This window comes from Camellia sinensis, chromosome 14 (genome assembly GCF_055761805.1).
Source record: "Camellia sinensis isolate YWXY chromosome 14, ASM5576180v1, whole genome shotgun sequence".
NCBI lineage: Eukaryota > Viridiplantae > Streptophyta > Magnoliopsida > Ericales > Theaceae > Camellia > Camellia sinensis.
Window position 1 is genome coordinate 1257501 of NC_138974.1, and position 9710 is coordinate 1267210.

A 9710-nucleotide genomic window follows, 5' to 3' on the forward strand; every position below is an offset into this window, starting at 1 on the left:
GTATCCAGAGTGTAGGCTTGCTTTGAGCACTCTAATTTCTTCAAAGTAACAGCACCAGAAGCACGACTCGGCCAATTAACACCAAGAGCGCATAGCCGGCAAAAGGGAAGAGACGACCGACCGGTGCACACCTGAGGCGAACCGGTCGACTCAACCCAAAATCCAACTATGAGCTTTTTAACTGCAACAACTTAAATATACGCTAGTGGAGCTGGAATTACCACGACTGCTAGCACCAGACTTGCCCTCCAATGAATCCTCGTTAAGGGATTTAGATTGTACTCATTCCAATTACCTGACTCAAAGTGCCCGGTATTGTTATTTATTGTCACTACCTCCCCGTGTCAGGATTGGGTAATTTGCACGTCTATTGCCTTCCATGGATGTGGTAGCCGTTTCTCAGGCTCCCTCTCCGGAATCAAACCCTAATTCTCCGTCACCCGTCACCACCATAGTAGGCCACTATCATCCCATCAAAAGTTGATAGGGCAAAATTTGAATGATGCGTCGCCGACACAAAGGCCGTGCGATCTGTCGAGTTATCATGAATCATCAGAGCAACGGGCATAGCCCGTGTCGACCTTTTATCTAATAAATGCATCCACTCCGGAAGTTGGGGTTTGTTGCACATATTAGCTCTAGAATTACTACGGTTATCCGAGTAAAAAATACCATCAAACAAACTACAACTAATTTAATGAGCCATTCGCAGTTTCACAATCTGAATTTGTTCATACTTACACATGCATAGCTTAATCTTTGAGACAAGCATATGACTACTGGTAGGATCAACCAGGTAGAATTCCTTTTTTACAATGCCGGCATTGCAAGAGCCCGACCGATAGAGTCGACATGGTCAGAGGCAGGCACGGTCGTAGCCCGCAACGAGCGACGAACGCTTGGCAGGGAAACGAAGGTCGAAGATCACGCGTAACTGCACAAGGCTCTGAATCTAAGAGAACGAGTATAACTGCCCGTGGCCCATGCTACCGACATGGCAATGTGAGGACAGCACAGAACGCGAGTGATACTTTGGGGTTCACCCAACGCCACGATGTGGCGAGACGAATATAGGCACACGATTCGTACCGAGTCCGTTTTCATTAGGTAGGCAACACAGGAACCCACGCGAGCCAGAAGGTAAAATTTTGTCTCCAAGCACAAAAGAAGAGGAATGCGCCAGTGGAGTTCGCTACATATGCAGGGATCCATCTAACTCACACAAACCAATCACAAATCACACGCCACGACGTACACTACGTACCAGCCGCCCGAAATGAATCACCCCCCTGAAGGACTAAGAAGTCAAATGAACGTGCGAAAACATTTAGAGAAGCCGAAGTAACAAAGGCAACAGGCAACTTTCGAGAGACATACTTTTCGCAACAAGCTTCCACTAGGAAAGCACAGGAAACTCATTCGTAAGTCAAAGCCAGCCAAATGGAAATTATCTGAGGGACATGCTATTCGCAAGGCACCTTCCACTAGGGAAGCGCAGGCAACTTGTAGGCAAGTCAAAGCCAACCTAAAGGAAATTACCCAAGGGACACGGAGGAATGCACCAGCGGAGTTCCCTGCACAGGTAAGGATCCATCCAACTCGCACAAACTAAGCACAACTCACGCGCCGCAACGTACACTATGCACCAGCCACCCAAAATGAATCACACCCCGAAGGACTAAGAAGCTCGACAAACATGCGAAAATATTTTAGAAAAGCTGAGTAAGCACCTGTTAACGCGAATGCAAATAACAAGCGCCATAGGCAACTTCTGAGGGACATATATTTTGCAACAAGCTTCCACTAGGAAAGCACAGGCAACTCGTTCGCAAGTCAAAGCCAACCAAATGGCATTTACCCGAGGGACACGCATTTCGCAAGGCAACTTGTACGTGAGTCAAAGCCAAACCTAATGGCAATTACCTGAGGGACATGGCTTGCTTGCCAAGGCGGTGGCATGGCATGCTTGCCAAGGCCAGGACATGCTATGCTGCTACACAAGGCTGTGGCATGAAACGCTGCTCGACAAGGTCGTGGCAAGACATGCTGTCCAAGGCCGTGGCATGCCATGCTGGCCAAGGCGTGTTGGCATGCCATGCTGCTAGCCAAGGCCATGGCATGCCATGCTGCTGGCCAAGGCCGTGGAATGCCATGCTGCTGAACAAGGCAAGGCAAGCTGGCCAAGGCCGCAGCATGCCATGCTGGTTAAGGCATGTTGGCATGCCACGTTGCTGGCCAAGGCCGCGCCATGCCATGCTGGCCAAGGCATGTTGGCATGCCATACTGCTGGCCAGGGCCGTGGCATGCCATGCTACTGAACAAGGCCTTGGCATGGCGTATAGCTGGCCAAGGCCACGGCATGCCCTGCCGCTAGCCAAGGCCGCGACATGCCATGCTGCTGGCTAAGGTCATGGCATGCCATGCTGCTGAACAAGGCAAGGCATGCTGGCCAAGGCTATGGCATGCCATGCTGCTAAACAAGGCAAGGCATGTTGGCCAAGGCCACAGCATGCCATGCAGGCCAAGGCATGTTGGCATGCCATGGAACTGGCCAAGGCCTTGGCATGCCATGTTGCTGGCCAAGTCTGTAGCATGCCATGCTGCTGAACAAGGCCTTGGCATGGCGTGCTGGCCAATGCAGTGGCATGGCATGCTGGTGAGGGCAATGGCATGGTATGCTAGCGAGGTAGTGGCATGGCATACTGGCCTTGCAAGGTTGGGCAACGCCATGGCAAGGCATGCTACCCAAGGCGATGGCATGGCATGCTGGTCGACGCCGTGCCATGGAATGCTGGCCGTGGTCGTGCCATGACATGCCCGCCTTGGCATGCTGGGCAACGCCGTGGCATGGCATACTGGCCGAGGCCGTACCATGGCATGCCCACCTTAGCGTCCAGGGCAACACTGTGGCATGGCATGCTGGCGAGGGCAATGGCCTGGTATGCTGGCCTTGGAAGGTTGGGCAACGTCGTGGCAAGGCATGCTAGCCAAGGTGGTGGCATGGCATGTTGGCCGAGGCCGTGCCATGGCAAGCCCGCCTTGGCATGCTGGGCAACGTCATGGCTTGGCATGCCGGCCGTGGTTGTGCCATGGCGTGCCGGCATTGGCAAACTGGGCAACGCTGTGGTATGTCATGCTGGCCAGGGCAGTGGCAAGGCATGCTTGCCAAGGCTGTGCCATGGCATGCTTGGTAAGGCTAAGGCGTGGCATTCTGGCCAAGTCTGTTGCATACCGTGGTGGCCAAGGCTATGGCATTGCATGCTGGCCAAGGCAGTGGCATGACATGCTAGCCAAGGCCGTGGCCTGGCATGCTGGGCAATGATTTGGCATGGCATGCTGGCCAAGGCGGTGGCATGGCTTGCTGGCCAATGCTTTGGCATGGCATGCTTGCCAAGGCGGTGCCATGGCATGCTGGGCAAGCCTATGGCGTGGCATTCTGGCCAAGGCCGTTGCATGCCGTGGTCGCCAAGGTTGTGCCATGGCATGCTGGCTAACGCAGTTGCATGGCATGCTGGCCAAGGCAGTGGCATGATATGCTGGCCAAGGCCGTGGCTAGGCATGCTGGGCAACGCTTCAGCATTGCATGCTGGCCAAGGCGGTGGCATGGCATGCTGGCGATGGCGGTGGCATGGCATGCAGGCCATTGCTAAGGCATGGCACACTGGCCAGGGACGTGGGGCCGTGGTGTGGCATGCTGGGCAAGGCCATGGCGGGCCAAGCTAGCCAAGGCTAAGGCGTGGCATGTTGGCCAAGGCCGTGGCATGGCATGTTGGCTATGGCCGGGGCATTGCATGCTGGCCAAGGCAATGGCATGGCATGCTGGCCAATGCTTCAGCATGGCATGCTGGCTAAGGCAGTGGCTTGGCATGCTGGCCAAGCCGGTGGCATGGAATGCTAGCGAATGCTATGGCATGGCATGCCAGCCAAGGCTAAGGCATGGCATGCTGGCCAAGGCAGTGGCTTGGCATGCTTGCCAACGCTTTGCCATTGCATGTTGGGCAAGTCCCTGGTATGCCCTGCTAGCCAAGGCTGCGGCCGTCGCACAACTCGTTGTAAAATGTTAGCGATCCCCTTAGGCATTAGGAATTTTGTTTCGCCGTGCACATGAATCGTTTTCTAGTCTTGAGGCGCGTACGTGGGGTGCATTATGTGTTCTCGAACCTCATCTCCAATCGGTCTCCGGGGGGACAAAGAGGGGGGAAAGGACGAATCGCAGCGACGCAAGGCTGAATCTCAGCGAATCGTGGCAGCCAGGCCACTCTGCCACTTACAACACCCTGTTGCGTATTTAAGTCATCTGCAAAGGATTTTACCCACCACTCGAGATGGGAATTGTACTTCAACGTGGCCCGCGTGGCTCATCCGCCGCGTGGGCTTCACCACGACACGTGCCTTTAGGGGCCAGACGGCCCCTACTACGGGTCGGCAAGCGGGCAGCAGGCGCATGCGTCGCTTCTAGCCCGGATTCTGACTTACAGGCGTTCAGTCATAATCCAGCGCACGGTAGCTTCGCGCCACTAGCTTTTCAACCAAGCGCGATGACCAATTGTGTGAATCAACGGTTCCTCTCGTACTAGATTGAATTACTATTGCGACACTCTCATGAGTAGGGTAAAACTAACCTCTCTCACGACGGTCTAAACCCAACTCACATTCCTTATTGGTGGGTGAACAATCCAACACTTGGTGAATTCTGCTTCACAATGATAGGAAGAGCCCACATCGAAGGATCAAAAAGCAACGTCACTATGAACGCTTCGCTGCCACAAGCCAGTTATCCCTATGGTAACTTTTCTGACACCTCTAGCGTCAAATTCTGAAGGTCTAAAGGATCGTTAGGCCACACTTTCACGGTTCGTATTTGTACTGGAAATCTAAATCAAACGAGCTTTTACCCTTCTATTCCACACAAGATTTATGTTCTCGTTGAGCTCATCTTAGGACACATGTGTTATCTTTTAACAGATGTGTCGTCCCAGCCAAACTCCCCACCTGAATTTGTCTTATGCCCGGATCGGCCCGCCGAGGAGGGCCTTGGGTCCAGAAAGAGGGGTAGTGCCCTACCTCCGATTCATGGAATAAGTAAAATAACATTAAAAGTAGTGTTATTTCACTTTTGCCGTTTCCGACTCCCACTTATCCTACACCTCTCAAGTCATTTCACAAAGTTAGACTAGAGTCAAGCTCAACAGGGTCTTCTTTCCCTGTTGATTCTGCCAAGTCTGTTCCCTTGGCTGTGGTTTCGCTGGATAGTAGACAGGGACAGTGGAAATCTCGTTAATCCATTCATGCACGTCACTAATTAGATGACGAGGCATTTGGCTACCTTAAGAGAGTCATAGTTACTCCCGCCGTTTACCCGCGCTTGGTTAAATTTCTTCAATTTGACATTCAGAGTGCTGGGCAGAAATCACATTGCGCAAGCATCCGCAGGGACCATCGCATTGCTTTGTTTTAATTAAACAGTCAAATTCCCCTTGTCCGTACCAGTTTTAAGTCGACTGTTCGCTGCTCGGGGAAGGCCCCACGAGGACCCGTTCCCAGTCCATCCTCCGACCGGCACCCGACGACCCGCTCTCGCCGCGGGAGAAGCTCGAGCAGTTCGCCGACAGCCGACGGATTCGGGACTGGGACCCCGTGCCCAGTCCTCAGAGCCAATCCTTTTCCCGAAGTTACGGATCCATTTTTTCGACTTCCCTTGCCTACATTGTTCCATCGACCAGAGGTTGTTCACCTTGGAGACCTGATGCGATTATGAGTACGACCGGGAGTGGGAGGCACTCGGTCTTCCGGATTTTCAAGGGCCGCCGGGGGCGCACCGGACACCACGCGACGTGGGGTGCTCTTCCAGCAGTTGGACCCTACCTCCGGCTGAGCCGTTTCCAGGGTGGGCAGGCTATTAAACATAAAAGATAACTCTTCCCGAGGCCCCCGCCGACGTCTCTGCACTCCCTAACGTTGCTGTCAGCCGCCACGTCCTAGTTCAGGAATTTTAACCCGATTCCCTTTCGAAGCTCGCGCTGAACACGGTCTCTATCGGGCTTCCCCCGACTCTTAAGATCGACTAACCCATGTGCAAGTGTCGTTCACATGGAACCTTTCCCCTCTTTGGCCTTCAAAGTTCTCATTTGAATATTTGCTACTACCACCAAGATCCGTACCAACGGCCGCTCCGCCTGGGCTCGCTCCCAAGGTTTCGCAGTGACCGCTACACCCTCCTACTCATCGGGGCCTAGCACTTGCCCCGACGGCCGGGTGTAGGTCGTGCGCTTAAAAGCCATCCATTTTCGAGGCTAATTGATTCGGCAGGTGAGTTGTTACACAATCCTTAGCGGATTTCCACTTCCATGACCACCATCCTGCTGTCTTAATCGACCAACACCCTTTGTGGGTTCTAGGTTAGCACGCAATTGGGCACCGTAACCCGGCATCCGATTCATCCCGTAATGCCAGTTCTGCTTACCAAAAATGGCCCACTTGGAGCTCTCGATTCTGTGGCGTGGCTCAACGGAGCAGCCATGCCGTCCTATTGATTTAAAGTTTGAGAATTGGTCGAGGGCATTGTGCCCCTGATGCCTCTAATCATTGGCTTTTCCTGATAGAACTCGCGCCCGAGCTCCTACCATCCTAAGGGAAACTTCGAAGGGAATCAGCTACTAGATGGTTCGATTAGTCTTTCGCTCCTATACCCAAGTCAGATGAACGATTTGCACGTCAATATCGCTACGAGCCTCCACCAGAGTTTCCTCTGGCTTCGCCCTGCTCAGGCATAGTTCACCACCTTTTGAGTCCCGACAGGCATGCTTGCACTCGAACCCATCTTAGAAGATCAAGGTCGGTCGACGGTGCAACCCGCGAGGGGAACCCGTCAATCAGCTTCCTTGCGCCTTACGAGTTTACTCACCCGTTGACTCGCACACATGTCAGACTCCTTGGTCCGTGTTTCAAGACGGGCCGAATGGGGAGCTCGCAGGCCAGAATGAGGAGCATGCAGTTGCCGAAGCAAGCCCGAGGGCGCGCGCTGCCAGCCACGATCGGGGTGAAGGCATCTCCGCTGGCTTTTCGATTACCCGGGCTTTGGCCTCCGCCCCAATCCGCACCGGTCCACACCCCGAGTCGATCGGTGGACCGGCTAGTTGCTGTTCCACATCCGACTGGGGTACATAGCCAGCCCCCATCTGGTACCCTCCCCACAATTTCAAGCACTCTTTGACTCTCTTTTCAAAGTCCTTTTCATCTTTCCCTCACGGTACTTGTTTGCTATCGACCTCTCGCCCGTATTTAGCCTTGGATGGAATTTACCGCCTGATTAGGGCTGCATTCCCAAACAACCTAACTCCTAGACAGCGCCTCGTGGAGCGACAGGGTCCAAGCACACTCTCTTCGTTCGAGTTCCTTGGCGCGATTTGCGCTGGGGTTTGTTGTTTCACCGGGGAATGGCACCCGCCGCCCCCCGAAGGAGCCCCAGGTAAACTCTCGACGAGGAGGAGCAAAAAGGAGGGTGGGAGCCGACGGGCCGCCTCCTATGCTTCCCCAACAATAATATAACATGACAAGTTCGCGGGTCGTTCAGGGGCATCGACAATGATCCTTCCACAGGTTCACCTACGGAAACCTTGTTTCGACTTCTCCTTCCTCTAAATGATAAGGTTCAGTGGACTTCTCACGACGTCACCGGCAGCGAACCGCCCACGTCACCGCGATCCGAACACTTCACCAGACCATTCAATCGGTAGGAGCAACGGGTGGTGTGTACAAAGGGCAGGGATGTAGTCAACGCGAGCTGATGACTCGCGCTTACTAGGAATTCCTCATTGAAGACCAACAATTACAATGACCTATCCCCATCATGATGAAACTTTAAAGATTACCCGGGCCTGTCGGCCAAAGCTATAGACTCGTTGAATACATCAGTGTAGCGCGCATGCGGCTCAGAACATCTAAGGGCATCACAGACCTATTATTGCCTCAAACTTTCGTGGCCTAAAGGGCCATAGTCCCTCTAAGAAGCTAGCTGTGGAGGGTCACCTCCACATAGCTAGTTAGCAGGCTGAGGTCTCGTTCGTTAATGAAATTAACCAGTCAAATCGCTCCACCAACTAAGAACAACCATGCACCACCACCCATAGAATCAAGAAAGAGCTCTCAGTCTGTCAATCCTTACTATGTCTGGACCTGGTAAGTTTTCCCGTGTTGAGTCAAATGAAGCCGCAGGCTCCATTCCTGGTGGTGCCCTTCTGTCAATCCCTTTAAGTTTCAGCCTTGCGACCAAACTCCCCTCGGAACCCAAAAGCTTTGATTTCTCATAAGGTGCCAGCAGAGTCCTAAAAGTAACATCCGCTGATCCCTGGTCAGCATCGTTTATAGTTGAGACTAGGACGATATCTGATCGTCTTCGAGCCCCCAACTTTCGTTCTTGATTAATGAAAACATCCTTGGCAAATGCTTTCGTAGTTGTTCGTCTTTCATAAATCTAAGAATTTCACCTCTGACTATCAAATACGAATGCCCCCGACTATCCCAGTTAATCATTACTTTGATCCCGTAGGCCAACGTAATAGGATCGAAATCCTATGATGTCATCCCATGCTAATGTATCCAGAGCGTAGGCTTGCTTTGAGCACTCTAATTTCTTCAAACTAATAGCGTCGGAGGAACGACCTAGCTAATTAAGACCAGGAGCGCATCGCCGACAGAAGGGACGAGACGACCGGTGCACACCTGAGGCAGACCGGTCAACCCAACCCAGAATCCAACTATGAGCTTTTTAACAACAACAACTTAAATATACGCTATTGGAGCTGGAATTACCGTGGCTACTGGCACCAAACTTGCTCTCCAATGGATCCTCGTTAAGGGATTTAGATTGTACTCATTCCAATTACCAAACTCAAAGAGCCCGGTATTGTTATTTATTGTACTACCTCCCCGTGTCAGGATTGGGTAATTTGCGCAACTGCTGCCTTCCTTGGATGTGGTAGCCATTTCTCAAGCTCTCTCTCTGGAATCGAACCCTAATTCTTCGTCACCCGTTACCACCATAGTAGGCCACTATCCTACCATCGAAAGTTGATAGGGCAGAAATTTGAATGATGCGTCGCCAGCACAAAGGCCGTGCGATCCATCGAGTTATCATGAATCATCAGAACAATGGGCATAGCCCGCGTCAACCTTTTATCCAATAAATGCCTCCCTTCCGGAAGTCGGGGTTTGTTGCACGTATTAACTCTAGAATTACTACGGTTATATGAGTAGCAAATACCATCAAACAAACTACAACTGATTTAATAAGCCATTCGTAGTTTCACAATCTGAATTAGTTCATACTTACGCATGCACGGCTTAATCTTTGAGACAAGCATAAGACTACTGGCAGGATCAACCACGTAGCATTCCTTTTTTACGATGCCGGCACTACAAGAGCCCGACCGACAAAGCCGGCACAATCAGCGGCAGGCACGGCCATAGCCCTCAATGAGTGACGAAAGCTTGGCAGGGAAACGAAGGTCGAAGACCATGCGTACTTGCACAAGGCTCGAAATCTGAGAGCACAAGTATAACTGCCCGTGGGCCATGCTACCGACACGGCAACGTGAGGACAGCACGAAACGCTGGAGATATTTTGGGGTTCACCCAGTACCACGAGGTGGCAAGATAAATATAGGCACACGATTCGCACCGAATTCCTTTTTGTTAGGTAGGCAACATAG

At 52.4% G+C, this 9710-nt stretch overlaps 3 non-coding genes across 3 annotated transcripts in view; all 3 read right to left on the reverse strand.

Annotated features, from left to right (window-relative positions):
* The window catches only part of LOC145812654 (18S ribosomal RNA), a 1811-nt gene extending 1012 nt beyond the window's left edge, over positions 1 to 799 (reverse strand). Inside the window, exon 1 of the ribosomal RNA XR_014356091.1 lies at positions 1 to 799. This exon is cut by the window's left edge and continues 1012 nt beyond it. This is a non-coding gene — a ribosomal RNA (18S ribosomal RNA).
* A 3406-nt stretch (positions 800 to 4205) lies between these two features.
* Positions 4206 to 7547, reverse strand: LOC114323151 (25S ribosomal RNA). The gene has a single exon (XR_003651027.2). It is a non-coding gene; the product is annotated as a 25S ribosomal RNA (ribosomal RNA).
* A 35-nt stretch (positions 7548 to 7582) lies between these two features.
* Positions 7583 to 9389, reverse strand: LOC114323122 (18S ribosomal RNA). Its single transcript, XR_014356092.1, has one exon. It is a non-coding gene; the product is annotated as an 18S ribosomal RNA (ribosomal RNA).
* Positions 9390 to 9710: the final 321 nt, after the last annotated feature.